The following is a 21,550-nucleotide window of genomic DNA, read 5'->3' on the forward strand; positions in this document are numbered from 1 at the left end:
TAAAGCCTGGCCATTAGAGCAGATGGTCTGGAATATGTTGTTGAGGCTGAAAGGGATGATTTGGACAGAGATACCCTAATATGTTTCAGACTGTTGTCCTGCAGGTTGGGAATCAAATAGGGATGTGGACAGCTGGCCTCTTTTTCGGAGTGTATGATGGATGGTGGGCAGGTAGCTGCCTCCTTAAAGTATTTCCAGACAGGGAGTGGGTTACTCTTCAGAGAAAGTTCTGAGAGTACTTCTTAGGACGGTGCTATCATTTTAGAGTTTGAATAGTTGGGTAATGAGCTTCTGGGATCTGTAATCTTGTGCCTAGGGTAGAATTAGAAGAGGACCCAAACCCTGTTAGGCATCCATTTGAACACTGTGGGGTGACTTAGTGAAGGGCTTCAGGAAGCACGGAAATAATGGGGAAGGCGGGATATCTGCAAATAAAGGTCGGGTATCTGCAAGGTAGGGTAAGTCCTATTTCTGCCTTCCACACCTCTCAGTCCCTGGCTTGATGGAGAAATTAGAATCCCTTGTCTGAGGTTCTAGCCGGGGCAGTTTAAAAATGTCCTGTGTAGGCTTCTTGCTTGCAGCCTTTGTAGAATTAAGTGAGTGGCTCACTCTCACTACAGGAAGTTTGAAGAAAATTAATCCCTTTAAGTTCAGTCATTTTGAGTGTAGAGTCTGTTAACTAAATTTAAAGAATATTATTTTAAAAAATGATGTGGGAAACTACAAAGAATGCACAGAATGTGAATATCATGTCTGAGGGCGGTGCTTCTGTATTCCAGTGAGTGAGCTGCCCAACTGTCAGAGCTTGTTTCATTAGTAGTTGTTAGTGTCTCTAATTTTTGTTAAAGCAAAAGTTTTTTTGCTTTTTTTTTTCCCCCCCTCTTAGAAAATGAATTAGAGCTGTAAAGCCTGGAGTGAGAGAAGTGGGAGGAGTTGGAGTTAGGGAGGTGGTCTTGCCTGTGAATGTCCTGTTCAGTGTGGGTGTGGGAGGAGGGAGGGAGTTACTTAGTCTAACTTCCCCTGATGGTGGAAACCTCTTTGGATCACAGAGAGGTTTGTGATCCAGAGTTTGGCTTTCAGTAAGGAGGTGCTCACTGCCTTTCTAGGTGGGCCAGTCCAATTATGAACAACCCTGATCTTTGATACATTCTTCCTTGCACTGAACTAAAATTTGCCTCTCTTCTTTGTCTTTCTCTTCGCTGGAACCACACAAAGTAAGTCTATTCTTCATCCACACGTTAGCCCTTTCCACTTTTGGAGACAGCAGTTTTGCTTTCTTTCTCTCTGCTGTTCTCCTCCCACTTCCAGGTGTTGGACTGGTATTACCAATTGGGGGGGGGGGTCCTTCCAAAGCAGGGCTACAATGCAGCATCCTGAATCATCTGCCGTAATAATTTTAGTAGAAAGTAGTAACTTTCTTGGCAATTTACATTTTGTAAATGCAGCCTGAGATGGAATTCGATGTTTGAGCAAGGGTACTGAACCTGCAGCTGCATCCCTCATGACTTTTTGTGTGTAAATTGCTGTGACTCCTTGACTTTTTTGGCTGGTGCTGGTGGGTGGGACTGACTCTTTGAGCCTTTAATACAAGACCTTATATTTAAATACCATTGTGTTGTATCAGCCTGGGCCCATGCTGCCTTTTTACATATTTTGTGAGTTTATGCAAATAGTTGGTAAATAGTTGAAAGGGTGGAGACAGGTACAGACATCTGCAGGCAGACTCAGGTGACTGGCTGCTACTGGGCTGCTTCTGTTCATTCACTGACTTCACTGTCACTTAGACCACACACAGCCTTGTCAAGTGTCCTGCTTTTGGAACTATGGATTAGAAAAGGTATGGTGTTTGTTCTAAGGTCGATTTTGAGTTAAAGCAGTAGATTTTATAGTTTATAAACTGTGTAGTTTGCTTATTATTACTATTTTTTAAATCCTAGAACTAAAATCGTTTTCTAGTTCTTGGGATTTGAAAAACTTCATTAAAGCCTGTATCATTTTATGTTGTTTAAACAGATTCAGGGGCACTAAACAAAATCTTTAGGAAGTTCAAAAAGAAAATCAGTTGATGTTAAGTATAGTTTTTTTCTGCTGTAGCCTTAGTGTATAATGTACAGGGAGTGTGTGTCCCTAGATGACATGTGTTTAGAATGTACTTGCCATTTTAAAGCTATAGTGTGCAGTGCATAAGACTGAAAGGATTTGCCTGCAACCAGTTATTATCAAGGATGCTAGTGTTGGCGATTTTTAGGACTACAGATGGAACAGATCTCATAAGTTAAGCTAAAGCTTTTTGAACATGTTCTGAGTATTCAGAACTTGTGGTTGTAAAGAGCAGCTTCCCCCTCCCACCCCGACTTAACTACACAGTTGCTATTGGAATGAATCTTTTTTTGTCTGAGCACTTGGGGATTTTGTTGACAGGTTGTTTTTTTCCTCTAAGGTCTCAAAGTGTAATCATATGAAAGATTTTTACCATGACTTGAGAGGAAAGCAAAATGAAAAAAATGATAAAAAATCTATAAGAATCTTAAGCTATCTTTTGTGTAAGTATTTGGTTCAAAGTTTATATTTCAACTTAGGGAGAAATGTAAAAATTCAAAATAATTATTTCAGCTCTTAAGTTCTCATTGTTTACAGGGAGAAAGCAGTTTCAGTACTTCTGCATTTTATGTGTTGTACCATATGTTAGGTCCACATTCAGATGAGACAGAAATGATTAGATAGTGCTTTTTAATGACTAACACAGTTAAGAAGGGGAGCTCATTAAGTTTTTTTCCCTTTAATTCCTGGGGGAAAGGATAGGAACATTAGTCTCCTCTGAGCTTTTTTCTGATCTGGGAGATTGCTGTGGTCAGCTTTTCCAGTATTCTAAACCTGTGCTCTTCGATGCTGGATCTGTGAGCCACATCTGACCACTTGAATGTAAGTTAATTAAAATAAAATAATGTAATTCAGTTCCTCAATCACATTAGCTATATTTCATGTGCTTTGTAGCTAGTGGCTACCACATTGGACAACAGATGCAGAAGAGTCCATTTCATCACTGCAGAAGGTTCTGCTGTAGTTCAACTGTCAGTCCTGTCAGATTTCTCCAACAGTTGACAATCTTTGCACATACTCTCCAGAGAGTTTTCTTTTCACTTGGTCATCTCATGGCATCGCCTCCTTTCTACATGGGCTCAAGGAATAAAAACTGGGAGGGGAAGCAGGCCCTGCCAGACCCCTCTCTACAGAATGTAGAATGAGTGAGTACTCAGGGAGTAATATTTCTGCGGTGCGAGGGTGTTCATCTGCTCTGCATCCTGCCTTCATCATTTATTCAGAAAATACAGCTGCTTTCAGAAAGGTCGTCTGAGTCTGGTGAGGAACCAGCTCCAGAACACATGTACCCTTAAACGTGGTCGACTGGCTTTTTTCTGACTATACTCAGTACTAAAACCATTGCTTAAACTTAATAATGGCTTTAGTGTAAGTACGTTCTGCAGAAGCAAAGAAAGCCATATGGTTTCTTTAGCTGAAAGAGAATGCTAGAATTTTTATTTTTTCATCACCTCATGGAGTCTTAGATAAACAGACCTATTTTGGTTAATGGAATTGAGTGTAGGAAGAAGGCAGTTTGCTATAGTCTGAAGTATAGTAGATGGGAATTCAGAAGCTGTTTGAATTTTATTCATACTTTCCTCTGTCTTAACAGGAGTCCCTTAAATTCTTTGTTCACAGACAGTTCATTGATTCCTGACTAGTCACATGTCTGTCACTGCCAAGCTTTGTAACCCTGTGGTCTGATTTTCTTTTTTTTTGAAATGGTAGCATTTTATCTCCTCCTGTTTATCATCCCTGCCTGTAGTATGCCTTTAGAATGCTGATGTTGGCCAGTTTGGGGTAGTACATAGAATTGATTTCACTATCAGTTTCTTAGGCTATTCAGTTCTGTTCCAAAGATATGATTAATCTAATATTTAATAAAGCTTAATCCGGATGGCAGTGAGTTGTTGTGGTTTAAAAGCTTTAGGCTTTTCTCCTGGGGAATATCGTGAAAGGGAAAGACTTTAAATGTGGGGTGATGAGAAATGTTAGTTTTATCTTTATTTAGGAATGTGGACTAGATAGCAGAAGGGAGTACCTTAAAAGGAAACTTCTTTATTCCTGAGAAAATGTATAGGTCATGTGAAAGTGATTTGTTGATAAAATGTAGTGTGAGTCTGTGAAACAGGGTGGCAAAACTAGGTAAACAAACAGGCAGTCCTGTTTTCTGTACTCCTAAATTAAATATGCAGGGTTTCCACATTGCCCTCTCTAAATGTTCCAGATGGAGCCTTCTTTTCAACAAAACACAGCCCGGGGACGTCAGGCATGGTACACCAGTTGTGGGCCTGTCCGTTCTTTGGGGTAGAGTTTCACCATTGTGCTTCTTTCACCACGTGTAGGGTCCGTCTTATGTCCCTCAGACATTAATTAAAGATAGCTAGAGTCCTGGCAGGGCACCCAAGGTAAGGCTGGGCCACAGTTAGCCCTTCCCTGTCTGCTCCCCATTCTTCTGTGACTAAAAATAGACCCGAGAGGGTGGTGCCAGGAATACAGAGAAAAGGTCTAATAAGCGGGCTGTTTACAAACTCCTCCTTATTTTGAAACTTCTGGGCTAGCAATTGAGGTCATTCATTTTTTTGTTTTGTTTTAGCTCTGTCTTAATTGAACCCACTTCTCCTCTCTCACGTACTTCTAGCTCCATCTGTTTTTTTTTTTTAAAGATTTTATTTATCCATTTGTCAGAGAGAGAGTGTGAGCACACGCACGAGGGAGAGCACAAGTAGGGGGAGGGGCAGAGGGAGAAGCAGACTCCCCGCGGAGCAAGCAACCCGATGTGGGGCTGGATCCCAGCACTGTGGGATCATGACCTGAGCCAAATGCAGCAGCTTAACTGACTGAGCCACCCAGGCATCCCAACCTCCAGCTATTTTTTTTTTTTTTAAGATTTTATTTATTTATTTCACAGAGAGAGATCACAAGTAGAGAGGCAGGCAGAGAGGGGGGGTGGGGAATGGAAGCTCGCTCCTTGCTGAGCAGAGAGCCCGATGCAGGACCGATCCCAGGACCCTGAGATCATGACCGGAGCGGAAGGTAGCGGCTTAACCCACTGAGCCACCCAGGCAACCCCTCCAGCTATTTTTAAAGGAGATTTCAGTTCTAGCTATAACCTTTGTCCCTATCTGTATTTTCTTAATGAAAATGAGGTTGCCTTTGGGGCTTTTGAAAGAGATGACTGAGTTCTTTGGTTAAAACGACAGTGTGACCCGCCACAGACAGTCTTGGTCATGAAGCTAGGTGGGGATACTGCTCATAATCATCGTAATTGGTTTCTCAGACTTCTTTTTTGAGCCATGAATTCTTCTTGAAATCACACTGAGGAATCTTAGCCTTTTAGGCTGATCACAGCAGAATCAAAAAGAGGCAGGTACCTGTGCTCCCACTCATGTTCATCAGGTAACTCTTGGGCTCAGTTAAAGCTCCCCTTTGTTGGGAAATGTCGTCCCACAGGTTCCTGTCTGGTCATCTTAAGATTTTCTTTTTTTAAAGATTTTATTTATTTATTTATTTGACAGAGATCACAAGTAGGCAGAGAGACAGGCAGAGAGGGGTGCGAGGGGGTTCCCTGCTGAGCAGAGAGCCCAATGCGGGGCTCCATCCCAGGACCCTGGGATCATGACCTGAGCTGAAGGCAGAGGCTTTAACCCACTGAGCCACCCAGGCGCCCCCATCTTGAGATTTTCAAACAGGAAGGCAGCACCCAAAGGATGAAGAAGTTCTGTGAGAAGGTGTCAGTTCCCTGATAAACATGACAATTCCTTTAAATTAAATTCTTTTTCTTCAGGCTGACTAAAAATTGATTGCTTTATTGTTTCAGAGTATTTTAAAATCAGAGTTTAATATGAAGTTTGATTTAATTCACCATCTATTTATGGAACTGTGAGACCACAAACTAAATGATTATCTCAAATCATGGCACAGTAGTGCTTAGATCTTGTTTGGAGAGACTGTACTCAGAGGACCTGTCCCATCTGTCACCTTTCACTTACAGAGCACAAGCTAGATTCACATGTGGATGGGGGATAGGCAGGACTGTGATCCTCACTGAGTCTTTGACTGGTGGCAGAGAAGCCATGTGCCAGCTTGCTGAGAGCCCTCCCAAGGCTACACAGAAGAGATGGTGCTGGCCTGACTCTGACAGGGAAGCTTAGCTCCACAAACAAAGGTGATTCTGTTAAGCCAAGAGCCTCATGTTCAGAGTCTCCTCCCTGTGGGTCGCTGTGGAATCTGGTGACCACTGTGTGGTTGTGAGAGGAGCTTTGGACAAGTTACTTTAACTTCAGTAAGTCTCCGTTTTCTTGTTGGTTCAGTGGGCATGCTTCCTCATAAGGTCACACTGAGGATTAAATGTCCTGGTTCTCAGTAGTTACTCACTAAATGCTTGGTTTTGAAAAGTAGAAAGATATTATTAAAATCGGAAGAACTCTTCTTTAAAAGACAATTCCAGTAATTTTATCTTCCATCCTGGTAGCCTGTTACCACCAGAACTGCAGGCAAAAGTATCAAAACCCAGTAAGTCATTGGTATAGTGGTTAAATATTGTAGTCTAACATGGCTGGCATGTACTGCACACCAGAAGGATGATAACAGGTAGAAATGCCAGAGTTATTTAGAGTCACTGTGTGTTCTCCACGTTAAGGGATTGTGTAAATTGTCTCCTGTTCGCTAGCTGTTCCCTTCCTCTAAATTACCTGTATCGTTGCACAAATCACTTTGACATTTCTGAGCTTCAGTTCCCTCGTCTGTAAATATGAGATTTATGATCTCTTAAGTATCATTTGTTGATTGACTTTAAAAAAAAATAGCAACATCCATACATTGAAAATAAAATACTTAGGACAGTATACGATGAACATTTAGACGTTGGTTCATGCTGGTTTAAATAGCATTCTATTTATGCGATTTTTGTAATATGGGAGCATGAACATCCTTTATCAGTTGATATCGGCAACTGACAAGTTGATGTGAAAGAACATTCGTGAACTTCTGTTTCAGATCAACAAACATGCATTGAGGTCTTACTCCACCAGGAGCTATGAGTGTAAAAGTGGTGACTATCTGGCCACCTTCCTGCTGGTCAGAGCCCAGGTGTTCGGAAGCTGAGGTGTGGTGGACAGCTGGACATCTCTCTCTGACCCAAAGGAGGGCTATCATTAGTAGCACCACCAGAGAGAGAAATTGGGATGGGCTTTCCCTTCTACAAAATGTACTTCACTTCGAATTCTAAATACTATCTCCTCTCCAAAAATAGAAACAGTCTTATATTGTTAATCTTGTATTTGTAGCTTGATTAAACATTACTATGAGCAAGTGTTACTTCACTTGTCCTTTTCTTGCAATTTTTTTTAATCTCTCATTGTAATTGGACTTGCTGATGAAGAAATTCTTTGTATTATTTGGCAGATAGGGAGACAGCAGTTAGGGAGGAGAGCCAAGATCATTAGATTTTTTCAGAGGATCCTCTGAGAGATAAATCTGATTTTATTCAAATGGGGCACTATTAAAGATGCTCGGGTTGCATGGGTTGCATCGTTGGACAAAACAAAGATCACCGCCCTTGTGGCGCTTACGTGTGAGCAGGGCGGAGACACAAGGAAAAACAAACATAGTGAGTACATTATCACGTATGTGGTAGGGGAAAGCGTAAATGTGAAGCAGGGCGAGAGGGCATGGGGAGGCAGAATGAAGTATGAAAAAGGATGATCAACATAGGTCTCATTAAGAAGGTGAGATTTAAGTGGAAACATGGAAGGGGTGAGGGAGTTAGCCAAGCAGATGTCTGGGGGGAGAGTCTTTCAGGCAGAGAATACAGCTAGAGCAGAGGCACTAAGGTGGGTGTGTTCTGCTAGATAATAGAACGCCAGGTGATTGGAGCTAAGAGGATCTGGGTAGGAGATAAGGTCTTTTGGAAGGTCCAATTAGTAGGACTTTGTAGGTCATTGACAGGACAGAGAGCACTAGAGAGATGGGAGCCATGACAGGCTTTTGAGCCAAGGAATGATATCCACTGGACCTTTTAGCAAACTTAATACAGTCGCTGTGTTGATAATAGAATGGAGAGGAGGTAGGGTGTCAAAGGTAGCAGCAGAGAGCCAGTAAGAAACTACCCTAATAATCCAGGTGAGAGAGAATAGAAGCAGACTAGAGTGGAGACCATGGAGATAGCGAGGAGGGATCCCAGTCTGCATATATTTTAAAGATGGAATCATCAGGTTTTCCTAAGGGATCCGATGGGGCATGTGAGAGAAAGACAAGTCATCAAGGGGAACTTTGCAGTTTTGTTGTTGTTGTTTTAAACTCTGCAGTTTTTGGCTTGACCAACAGTATGAATGGAGTTTCCATCCACTGAAATGAGGAGGGCTGTGAGTGGAAGAGAGGTAGGGATGGGAATCAGGGCTTGAGTTTCATCCTTTTAGATTGATGGGCTCCTACCTTCTGTTGACAGCCCCCCACCCCCACCCAAAACATACACAGACAGTTAAGCCTTAGATCAAGTTTCCTTCTCAGAGTTTTCTCCTTGGAGCCCAGTCCTTTCCAAGTAGTCATGGCTGGTACAATGCTCACTGGTGCGCCAAACAGTATACATCGTTTGATTAGTGGGTAGTGTGTGGGGTCATGTTTTTATGTTCCTCTGGTATGTAGCTCCACTATTTTGTGTGTGCATAGTCAATGCTTAAGGCATGCTTGTTAAATGAGAAAAGCAGCCACTCAATAAGTACTTTTTGATTTTGAAATAGATGTCTTCTATTAGAGAATGTGTTTTTCTATTCATGTGATGATGGATACTGGAGTTTATAAACTAATGTAGGAAACAAAGATAGGATCTGGATATATTTTATAGGTGAAGTCAATAATTAATATGAACGTGATTTAAAAGTCTTAAACTTACATATCTTTGAAGTAAATTTCCAAAACTTATTGGGGAGAAGGGAGAAAGTTTAAAAATGCTTTATTTTAGGGGCGCCTGGGTGGCTCAGTGGGTTAAGCCGCTGCCTTCGGCTCAGGTCATGATCTCAGGGTCCTGGGATCGAGTCCCGCATCGGGCTCTCTGCTCAGCAGGGAGCCTGCTTCCCTCTCTCTCTCTCTGCCTGCCTCTCCATCTACTTGTGATTTCTCTCTGTCAAATAAATAAATAAAATCTTTAAAAAAAAAAATGCTTTATTTTATATGCCAGAAAAAATAATTTTACATGCCTCATGATTTCACTTTATATTGGTTCTTGATGCTTAAACTTACATATATAAACTGTTTTCCTCTTTGGTAAGCTTTCATTATTGGAGTCCCTTTTGCTTAATTCCAAGCACAAGATGTAGAGAGAGTACGTTTCACCTTCTTGAATGACTTGGATACACAAAGCCCTGAGCTTAGGTGTTGAGCAGTGGGTGCCTGCCCTCATGGAAGGGTCAGTTCTATAATGGAAGTAGGTTGTCTATACAGAGAATTGGGAGATAAGAGGTCAAGTTAACTTAGTGCCTGTGGTAAGAGTGCATGGGCATCCAGAGGATAAAGAGTCATTGTCAACTGTGTTAGGGGCTTGGGTGGGTAGCATTTGTTTTTTTGCCTTTGAAAGATGGTCATAGTTTGACTTCTCAGAGGAAAATAGAAAGTGCATTCTTGATCTTGGAAATGCTTTAGAATGAGCATGTATTAGCTGATACATTCCTACAGTGCTCAGGTCACTGAGCCCGGCTGAGAGGTGAGTAGCTGTCACCATACAGTATGACACATGCAGTTATGGGTGTGTGCCTTGGTGGGGGTCATCAGCTATGGGGAGAGGAGAGAGTTCAGGGGTGGCTTCTCCCAGTCTTACTCTGAGAGCATTTTTGAAAAAAAAAAAAAAAAAAAATTGGAAGTTTGCCTAGCAGGCAGAATGGATCATGTATAAAAATCAGGGATGAAATCCTGGCTGCCTCTCAGATTCAGCTCTCGAGTGGGTACAGCTGTAAATTGGGCCCCACCCTCTAATCAGAATGTTGGGGGGCATGTGGCCTGTACATTGGTGATCTTGGATGAGATCCCATGGGATTTTGTTGTGGCCCTGGGTTTGCAGCAGCTGCTGGAGGGGATGTGGGGGAGCAGCATGGAAGATCAAACGGTACTGACACACTCGGGCCTGCACTTGAGATGGACAGGTGCTGGTGACGGGTGTAAAGGGAGGCTCAGGGTGAGGTGATATCGGAGGCTCTTGCAGTGATTCAGGCAAGACATGAAATCCTAAACTGAGGCTGTGTCTATGGGGTTGGGGAGGGGAGATGGAAGGGGTATTTGCCTACAGGAGTGAGGTAAGGGACAGGGAGGAGAATAAGGTGACCAGCAGACGAGAGACTGGAGCTCCCGACAGAGATACTGGGAGATGGAGCCGGGGTCTGCAGGCTAAACCTACCTGTGTGCCTGTTGACAGCACTTGAGCTAAAACCTGCTTTTACCTTTCTGAATTATTCCATTTTCACTGGGTATAAAAAACCTCAATTTTGCCTCGATGTGCAAAACTTCAAATATTTACTATCTTACCCCTAAGGAAGGTGTTTGTTTACCCTTGACTTGGAGGTCAGGCAGTTTTGGGAGCCAGAGTATGAGTAGCAATAACCACTGCTACCACTTTGGAGTCCTTACTGTGAGTAGCAGTGTTGTGGGCAGCTGCATACACTGTGTCTGATTCCATTTAGGAGCAGGCATGAAGATGTACCCCCTACACCCACGGGGCATGGAGTTCCCACCAGTTTCACTGTGTAACCAGTTTCCTCATGTATAATATGGAGTCATCATTTTGCATGCTGAATACTTGGAAACATGAAGTATTAGCTATTGTATTGGGTTCCTGGGGCTGCTATAACAAATTGCCACAAGCTGGATGGCTTAAAAAACAAATTTATTCTCTTACTGTTCTGGAAACTAGAAGTTTGAAATGAAGGTGTTAGCATAGCCACACTCCATATAAAGCTTCTAGAGACATCATCCCGTGCCTCTTCCAACCTCTGGGGGTTGCCCACCATCCTTTCTGTTTTTGGCCTGTGTATGACCTCACCTAAACCAATTATATGTGCAAAGACTATTTCCAGCTAAGGTCATAGTCACAGGCTGTAGGTGGATGTGAATGGGGGGGTTACTATTCAGCCCAGTACAGCTATTAACTTCCCCAAAGGGGTATTCTCCCTATGTGATACCTTGAAAACTGAGGCTCCCGGAAGTTAAGTGTATTTCAGGATTGCATGGCTAATAAGAGCCAGAATTTGAGTTCATTTCTTGCCTTGATTTAAACCCGGTATTCTTTATGTTACAATCAGCATGCCTGCTAGAAAATTTTTTATTCTATGGACAGCAACAGCCATTAAAGGTGTGAAACTGAAGAGTGACATCTGAATCATGATAAAAATACGTATTTTGAGAGCTTAGCATGTGCCAGGCATGATGTTCCCTGTTTATATTAATCATATCCATTTCAGCCTCATAGGAGAGTTTGAGGTAAATATTCTCATTATCCCCATTTTTCAGATGGGAGGTAGCCACAGAAACTTAACTGCAGGCTCTTGGAGGTATCCCTCACCTATGTGCAGCCTGGCCTCAGGGCTAGGGTTTCCGGAAGCTTCTTCCTGTTGGCTGAGTGCGGAGATGAGAGGGCCGCTGGAGTAGACCAGGTCATCCAGGCAGAAGGGTTGCTTTGGAAAGTAAGTAGGTAAACTTGAGATACCTGCCAAGTAGAGTGGCCAGACTTGGTGAGGAGTGGCTCTCCTGAGGAGTCTAGAGTTCCCTTCCAGGTATTAAATTTGGTGACAGAAAGTAGTGATGCCAGGAAGAGAAATAGGCAGGTTAAGAAGAGGAGCAGAATTACAAGGAAAGATAAGGAACAAGGCTGAAGAGAGTCTTAGAAATACCATTTTCAGGGCCTTTATTATATCTAGTTATATTGACATTTGTGAAAATCACGAAAGCTACTTACTGTCCACAGTGAGACAACTTTAAATAAAAGTGGGTGTCAGCATGGGTCCTCTGTAAGTTTTTTTGTTTTATGACATGTGTTTCAGGTCTTTTAAAAAAATGATACATTTTTGAGTGCTTTGTTTTGTCATTAGATGGTTATTTATGGTCTAGTTAGAGGAAGCCCAGATGCAGCTGGAGTGAAGACTCATCACCCCTGGAAACCTGGTCCCTACCTGCGTGAAGAAGCAGGAAAACCCCAGGGTCAGAGGTGTTCTTATTTTTGAAGCAGCTGATTTCGGAATTGTCCCCAGAGCTTAGTGATAGTAAAGTGCTGTGGAGTACTAGTTGTCAACCGAAGAAAGAGGCTAAGCTGAAATCAAAAGCATTTATTTGGGGTCTCAGGAGTACAGTTCCATGAACATAGATTTGGGCAGAAGCCCAAATAGTGCCTCCAGGGGAACAAAATAAAGGTTTTTTTTTTTTAAGATTTCATTTATTTATTTGACAGAGATCACAAGTAGGCAGAGAGGCAGGCAGAGAGAGGGGAAGGGAAGCAGGCCCCCTGCTGAGTAGAGAGCCGATGCGGGGCTCGATCCCAGGACCCTGAAATCATGACCTGAGCCGAAGGCAGCAGCTTAACCCACTGAGCCACCCAGGCCCCCAAATAAAGGGTTTTTAAATCAAAAGGGAATGCTTATATACGTTGTATACAAGGAATTTCAATTGGTGTTGGTGGCAGAAAACTAAAGGCTGGGCTGAATATAATTGGTTTCTAAGACTGTCACCCAGCAAAGTCTCACTGTGGCAAGCTGCAGGTGTTTGGGCTGAATCTTTGGGACACTGGTCCCTTGGTCCAGTTCGCAAGTCCTTGGCCCCATGCAGTGAGGACTTGAGGACTTACAGATCGCCCAGCTCCTTTGTAGCTTAAAACCCCTTGACGGAAGTGACCCTGTCTCATTTCACCTTTCACACAGTCATAGTGGCCACAGCTGGTGGCACAAGGATGATGACAAATGCTATGGGGCTCCCCCCACACCCTAAGTGGTAGTTTATAATACCCAGCTTTACAATTACAATTCTCAAGTTAAAAACTAGACCTTGTTTGGGAAAAATACTTGAAAGCAAGAGATCTAGTTTTTGAAAATACTCTCCTAGGAACAGTGTTGACTGTGGCGCTCTCAAAAGCACTCGTACCATCCAGGACCTGGCCTCGGGGCGGGGGAGGGGGTGGGGTGGCGGTTTATGGCTCCCTGCTTTCCCAGTGGAGCTGGGGCCACCTCCATCTCCTGCCCTGGGTAGAGCGGCCTGTCTGTTCAGCCGCTTCTGTTAGATGTTTTAGCATGGGTCTTCCTTTATCTTCCTAGAAAAAAAAGAAACTTAAAGGCAGTTTCCAAAGTTCACTCTTTTCTTTGGTTCAGATAGGTTTTGTTGTATGTCAGAGGTCATCTGAACCCAAAGTGCTGGCAGCTGGCCAACATCCCTAACTCTGCTCGACTGGGACCAGTATCCACTCACGTCTGTCAGCTAACAGAAGAATGGAGAAATTAAGAAGAATTAGGAAATTAGGGATCATGAGCCACATCAAGTGTGTTCTTTGAATCTAAACCATTATGTGGACTTCATTTTACAAATTTGGTTGTTTTAAAAAGTTTAAAAAGTATTTTTTGTATATGATTTTCAAGGATAGCCTTTCTACCTCATTTTATTAGGATTCTATGGGTATAAAATCTTTAAGAAAAGAAATGATACATCCTTTTCCTGTTCTCAATTTTTTTTTTTTAAAGATTTTATTTATTTATTTGACAGACAGAGATCACAAGTAGGCAGAGAGGCAGGTAGAAAGAGAGAGAGGAGGAAGCAGGCTATCCGCGGAGCGGACAGCCCAATGCGGGGCTCGATCCCAGGACCCTGGGATCATGACCTGAGCCGAAGGCAGAGGCTTTAATACACTGAGCCACCCAGGCGCCCCCTGTTCTCAAATTTTAAAGTCTTTATATTTGCATGGCCATAGGCAAATAAACATTTTCACCTTTGTATCCAGGCTCTTCTGAAGTAAAAACATACTGTGTTTACAGAGTCCTCTTGACTGTATCACCCTAGTAACTTTAATACATATTTAATATTTAGTATAAGCCAAAACACAAGAAACTTTATATAAAATTTCCTTTCAAAGAACAGTCTGTTCTACCAAATAAGCCACAAGTGATAGAATCATGCAGTTTCCCTCTTCCTTTTTGGAATAAGGTGGGGTGTGGGCATGCATGTGCATGGTGAGTAAAAGTAATCAAACGGTACACCATGTGATACACTCAAGTGAGTGGCTTTCATTTATACTGTCATTCTTGCCCTTAGACGTCTGGTGTTTGCTGACTGGAGCTGAAAGGGTAGCTTCCTCAGGACGGAAGGAGGCTTTTACCAGGAGCATACTACCACTTAGTCTGTCTTCAGGACCCAACCAAGCTTAAAGGCCTGAATTCTTTTTTTTTAAGTTTTTTTAATTTATATGACCCAGGGAGAGAGATCACAAGTAGGCAGAGGACAGGCAGAGAGATGAGGGAGGCAGGCTCCCTACCGAGCAGAAAGCCCAGTGCAGGGCTCCATTCTAGGACCCTGAGATGATGACCTGAGCTGAAGTCAGAGGCTTAACCCACTGAGCCACCCAGGCGCCCCAAGGCCTGAGTTCTTTAAATGATTAACTTTTATATCATCCAGCAACCAGTATTTTTTTTTCTTTTTCCAGTTTATTATCCTTGTATCTGACCCTCTTCCCTCCTTTTTAAAATTACTCAAAAGTTCTCTTTCCTGTTTATGTATGAATTGAAAGTAAATTTTACATTAATTTTACCTTTGAATTTTGATAGTACTTGACTTTAGTGACCTGTAGGCCCTTCAAAAAATTGCTTTCACTCACTTGAGTTCAGTATTCCTATTGGCGCCCCCAGAGTTTATTAATGTGGTCCAAACTGGAGCCCCCGGGGTGTGACTTGATGCAGGAACAGAGATTTGAGAGCCTGGAGGGAGGTGGATCTTGGGTTGCGTCTACCCGAGATGAGGCTTCAGAGGAACCTGTCATGGGTATGTAGCCTTGGGGCTCCTCTGAGGGGCGTGGACGTGATGGATGGGGCAGCTTCAGTTGGGCCAAGGATAAGGGAGCCAACTACCTGAGTTGGAAGCTAGGTAGACCTCATTCCCATGCCACAGGATGTCTTCAGTAAAGTGATTTAGCGTCCCTCAACTTTACTTTCTGCCTCTGAAAATGGGAGTGGTATTTGCTTTCCTTTTGAGGTTAAAGAGAAGACACGAAAGTGCAGAGCACTGGCTTACACAGTATGTGTGATTCATGTATGACTGTTTTGCCTGGATGGACAGCCATTCTGCCGGTCTCTGTGAAATGGATGTTGGCCTTTGTTTTTTTGAGATGTTTTACTCAAAAAATATAGAAAAGTAAATATTGGAGCAGAGAGGGGAAAGAGTAATCAACCAGTGGGTGGGTGGAGATCGAAAGGGAGGAAGGAAAGGGGAGGGGCAGAGGTTAATGGGGCTTTAGCAGGGCCAGAGGGTGTGGGGACCAGTGATGAGGGGATAGGAGCAAATTGGTCACATTGACCAAATTAGCATTTTCTTTCAACGTTTTCTGTGTAGGAGGAAATGAAGAAAAACAGGCCTAGTCCATTCTTGGGCAACTTCTACCCAGCTCTGTTGCCTTTCAGCCCACCTCCTGTTCTGTCCCTTACACCATGGCTTCGGGTTTTCAAAGACAAGGCCCTGGAAAGACAGAAAGTCTAGTTAATGTTTTTGCCACATTCATGATTTCAAAATTAAATAAAGTGCTGGGGTTTTTTTTCCTTCTTTTTTTTTTTTTTTTTTTTAAAGGGAGAAAATGTAGCCTTTGGATCCCTGTTGCTTAGTGACTAGGCCTTTTGTATAATTGGTCTAGGAGGGACAAAACCTACTGAGCATAAGAGATTTGGTTGAAGGAAGGAAGGAAGGCAAAGTTCAGGTGCTGACACTGGCCATGGCTGGAGGTGGGAGCAGTTGGAGCAGCCAGCAAGCCCCAGCCCCGCGGGACCGGCGGGGTGGGGGGGGGGTGCGCGGGGAGCGGGGTTGAAGAGAGGGACATAGAGAAGGAAGCTGAAAGGAGGCCACACAACTTCAGCTGAGTTGAAGGCTCTCCCTGGTTAAAATGCCTGAAGCAGCACAGCATTTGAGAGGTTTTATTACCCTGTCCCATTTTGCTGGGTCAGAAGTGTCCAGGACAGTGATTCTGTCTGCAAATCAGAAGGAGATGATACAGTTTAGTGTGACTGACTGTGTTTGCTCGTGGGCCGAGTTCAGTGGGCGTGGGCTCTTGAAACATACTAACCGACTACATGATCCCAGACCTTTGCTCCTCTCCTTTCACAAAAACTAAAATGATGCTGAAATGCTTCCTAAACAGTTTAAACAGTTTAAAATTTAAATTTAAACAGTTTTTAATGATGGAGGTAATTTAATGCTATGTAAAAAATAAGATGCTTTTGAAAATGGTGCTGGCTTCCTGGATCATAATTATTCTATAAAATGAATTTGAGTCCTTTAAAGTTGTAATAGGAATGAACCCTGTCATGCAATTAAATTCCTTAGTTGTAATTATTTTGTATTCTTTGGAAGCGTGCATAATTAATCCCTCAGACTGAGCATATGTGGATATGAACCAGTACGTAGTTATTTCGTGCTTGGCTCTTTGCACCCTGAACCTGCTTTAAAACTGTGTGAGATGCCTGCCATTGGAAAGATCCAAAGAAGATGGAGGGGGGGTTGGATTTAAGAGGTGAGTTCTGTGGAGCTTGGGGTAGTGATGAGGCAGTTAGGCAGAGTTATCTTTCGTTGCACCTGGACAGTGTCAGTAAGTATAAAAATGAACCTGTTAGGAAGGAATTTTGCATGTGCAGAGTCAACTTGAACAAGGCCGAAGATGTTCAGGAGATTGTTAATAACAGGTCCTAATGCAAAGTGAAAATACTGGTTTAGTTTTCATGTTATGGCTCCCACTGTGGAAAGGAAGGGACCCTCTTCAACAGAGTGGAGCAGAGGCCCTTCAGGGAGTGTTAAATGGAAAGTGGCAGGACTGGCTGGCAGGTGGCTTTGTCTCGAAGTCGCTGTGGTACTTCGAATGGCAGCCACGCTCAACATTGTACCGCCAGTTCAGCACAAGCTGTGGTACTCTGGACGAGGCGCTTTGCCTCTTATTTGTAAGATGGAGAGAAACTCTTGTAAGGCCCTTTCGGCTCTTAAGACAATAGCAACACACATGGAAACTCTGGGGACCAGCTCTCCCCTTGTCAGCTCAGAGTCAGCCCCACTGATTTCTCCAGTGGGTGTCTTGTCAGGGCTAGAGAGAGGAGAAGAAAGTCCTTGGGTTCCTGCTCCTCCTTTTGGAATAAAGTCTTAGGGTTATTAGTTCCTCAGTGAACTTTGTTTTGTGCAATGACTCTAATAATTCACCCAGCTTATTTAATAAATTGAGTGCCCAACCGAAAGTTCATTCTTAACCCATAAGCCTTTTTGTTCCTTTCTGCCTCCTCCTGCAGATCCCTGAGGTAGAAAAGCGACTGAAGTGTGCTGGACTCAGCCTGGGGCCCAGGGTACCGGGCTGGGCTCCTGTTGCCCATTGGGGAGCACAGTCATGGGGAATGGTTGAAATATATTGCCTCCCTGTCAATCCTACTTTTTCCTGTACTTCAAATAGAAGAATGTATTTTCAGTTGTATAACTCGGGGAGGCTGCACTGTTTCATGTATTACCTTCTTACAGGTTTCTCTTTCTCTAAACCAGAAATGTTTGGCTGTTTATTTAATGAAGAAGAATGTATTGTGCTGCACTGTTGTCAGCTCCTTCTTATTTAATCTCAGAGTTAAATCCTTGCCAACGTTTTCTTTTCATAATAAAATTTTAGCTCATGTATCATTCCAGATGCACACTGCCCAATGTCTGCCCATTAGTCCAAGAAACACTTTTATAGTTGTACTTATAGTCCCATTCTAAAATGTTTTTCTCTCTCATCACACCTAATTTTCTTTTGTTTTAAAACTTGTCCTACCCGTGGGTATTGCGGGGGCTCTTGTTTAATCCAGCAGTGACCACTTTGGACCTTCGACTTTCGGGAGTCATTTCTCTGCTGTGTTCTTTCATTTCCTTTTTCTGTTTTGAAGGCCATGTGGCAGGACGGTGTTTATGAGGGGAGGGGGCCGGCAGGAGGCAGAGTCCTCCTAAATCAGCCACTTAGAAAGTATGGTTTTAGAAAACTTTCGCCTGTTTTTATATTTATTCCATGATAAAAATGTGTGTTCCCTTTGTTCTTTTGATTTTGGGCAACATTTTTGACTTTTATTTACACTCCTCTTGGGTTTGGTAAGAAACAGTGCAGCTGAGAGATGCTTAGATGATGCCGTAATGCCTTGTTCCAGCTCTGCGGCTGGTTCCAGACCTCTGCTCTTGTTTCTCAGGCAGCTACACATTAATTTTTAAAACCATCCTAAAAGTAGCAAGTGTGTACTGATCGAACTCTGTCCCGGTAATTTTTTTTCTCCAGTCTCTCACTCCTTAGAGGCTAAACCTGATTGAAAATCTGTCTATCTCTGCCTTTCTTAAATACAAAAATGTGTGACATGTAGAAACACATGCAGAGAATTCCCACTTTGAGAATTGCCACATGAACTGTGGGAACACAGCCGCCTATGACAAAACCCAAATTCTAGTTCTAATAATACTATGTCATTTACATCCCACCAGGGTTGATAATAACATTTCTATGGGAGAAACCTGTTTCCATGCTCATCTTGACAGGATGCAGGGTTTAGAAGCACAGTGGGCGGAGGGAGGTTTGAGAGAAGCTTCTGGGGAACCCCAGAAAGTAGTTCTGTCTGTCACACCCCAAGAGCTGAAGCACCCTTGTGATTTGTTCAGATGGACAGCTTGAGCTTTTCAAAGCTGTCACTTCTTTTCCGTTTCCTCCCAGGCAGTAAACCAGTCAGTTAGTTACCTTCTATAAGTAGCCTACTGAATAATTGGACTTTATCTTTCTCGAAAGAAAGAAATCACACTAAACTCTTCCCATGTGTTAAATCACACTAAACTCTTCCCAGGTGTTAAAAGGTAAACAGAAAAACTAGCTGGAGGGTTGTGAGATGAATATTTAAAACCAGAATGGCCTTTTTCTTAAAGGAAATAATATATTTTTTAAAAAACTTTGCAAAATATTTTACAAAAGATAACATGTATTTTTTAATTGGCTTAGGATGTTGCTGTCATCCTGAACTTTAACAACCAGCAACTGTGTGCTCCTAGAGGGACCCGGGCCACTGTCACTTCAATTCAGGATATATTGAGGAACTCTTAATGATTTTTTTTTTAAAGATTTTATTTATTTGACAGAGAGAGAGCTATCACAGGCTGGCAGAGAGGCAGGCGGGGGTGGGGGGTGGGGGGTGGGTAGCAGGCTCCCTGCTGAGCAGAAAACCCAATGTAGCGCTCTAACCCAGGACCCTGGGATCATGACCTGAGCCGAAGGCAGAGGCTTAACACACTGAGCTACCCAGGTGCCCCCTCCTGATGATTTTTTTTGAAAAGTATTTCGCCATCAGCTTGTTTTGTTGTTAATCATCTTTTTTCTGAAAGCAGATCTGGAGTAAATCAGTTTAGCTACATTTCAGTTAAAAAGGAATTTGTTTCAAAATTTGCTCTTAATTCATGGTATAATCTCACAACTCCTTATACATGGCACTCACTATTCTACCAGAGTTTGTACCTTTGAAGTGTGCTGTTCGGTACATTCGTATGCTGTTTTGTATAGGTCTTTAATTGTTTCCGGCAGGGAAGTCACCCTAAAAAATAATTTGAGCCCCCAAAACAGGAACTCTGTCTCTTTAAAAAAAAAAAAAACTCTTACATCTCTGCTGCCGTAATCCTGATATATTATGCTAATGGATTTGAATTGCAATAAGTGTGTTAAACCAAAATTCCAAGTGGAATTGGCCTTTGGGTCCTTACTCTCCTTAATGGTTTATTCTGTCCTTCCTTGTTTGCAAATAAAGTAATTTTTTTGCTGGGATGTCCAACTCTATCAGCCTCTGTATCCCTAAAGTGATTGTGTGTTACTATTTTTGGTTGTAGTTCTTAACTTATATAATCTTTCAATAGGATCTAAGCAGAGAGGACAAGTCAGAGAAAGACACCCCTTCCCTTCCATGTACGTTTGGGCTCATATTTTTCAAAATTGTGAAGTACTTGCTGCTTTTTCAGTGTTTTGTTCTGTGGCACCTACGTGTTGTTACAAAGACAAGAAAATCAGACATCTTATAAATATTAAATTGCTTTACAGAAGGCACAGTTAGTGAATTCAGTGAGATTAATAAGATTCTAGAGGGAAATTTTCAAAAACTATATAGTTCCTCCAAGGCCTTCTGAGTTGCATATCAAAATAGAAGCCAGGGACTTGATGAGGAAGGTGAGAAGGCTGCTACCGGAGCCTCAGCCACAAGTATGGGGCACGTGGGGAGGCCTGTGGGGAAGCCTGTGGGGAAGACATAGCTGATTCTCAGCTGCCCAGCTTTTATCCCTCAGCACCCTGCTCACCTAGGCCCGCCTGGCTTTTTTTGCCCATTCAGGCTTCAGTTTCTTTTCTAAATATTTCCAAATAGTGTTTGCTTTGAAGTCAGTAATGCATTCACATTCCATCTCCACATCTGATCTGGTTACCTGGCCAATTTGATACTCAAAGAGGTTGAGTAGCTTTCCCACTTTTCTTGTAAAAATAATATCTGTTGTAAAATTGCAATAGGGTTAGTGATAGTGATAGCATATGAAAAGTGCCTACACACACACACACACACACACACACACACACGTATAATTAACATACAGTGTTACATTAGTGTCAGCTGTACAGTATAATGATTCAACAATACTGTACATTATTTACTGCTCTGTTTTACCCATACCCCATCCACCTCCCCAACAAATTGGCAACCACCAGTTTGTTCTCTGTATTTAAGAGTCTGTTTTGTTTGTTTCTTTTTTCCCTTTGTTTCTTAAATTCCACATATGAGTGAGAGCATATGGTATTTGTGCCTCTCTGGCTCACTTATTTTACTTAGCATTATACCTTCTTGCTCCATCCGGGTTGTTGTAAACGGCAAGATTTAATTTTTATGGCTAAGTGTGTGTGCGTGTACACACATCTTTTTAATCCATTCTGTCAAGGACTTTCAGGTTGCTTCCACATCTTGGCTATTGTAAGTAATGCTGCAATAAACATAAGGGTGCATATATCTTTTCAGATTAGTGTTTTCATTTTCTTTGGGCAAATACCCAACAGTGGAATTACTGGATCGTGTGGTAATTCTATTTTTAATTTTTTTAGGAATCTCCATACTGTTTTGTACAGTAGCTACACCAGTTCGCATTCCTAACAAACAGTGTGTGAGAATTCCCTTTTCTCCACATCCTCGCCAATACTTGATATTTCTTGTGGTTTTTTTATTTTAGTCATTGACAGATATAAAATGAT

The 21,550-nt window shown here is 42.5% G+C and overlaps 1 protein-coding gene across 1 annotated transcript in view; it reads left to right on the forward strand.

Moving 5' to 3' along the window:
- SNX18 (sorting nexin 18) overlaps positions 1-21,550 on the forward strand; it is a 30,411-nt gene that overhangs the window by 1,836 nt on the left and 7,025 nt on the right. The window lies entirely within an intron of this gene.

This window comes from Mustela lutreola, chromosome 5 (assembly GCF_030435805.1).
Source record: "Mustela lutreola isolate mMusLut2 chromosome 5, mMusLut2.pri, whole genome shotgun sequence".
Lineage (NCBI taxonomy): Eukaryota > Metazoa > Chordata > Mammalia > Carnivora > Mustelidae > Mustela > Mustela lutreola.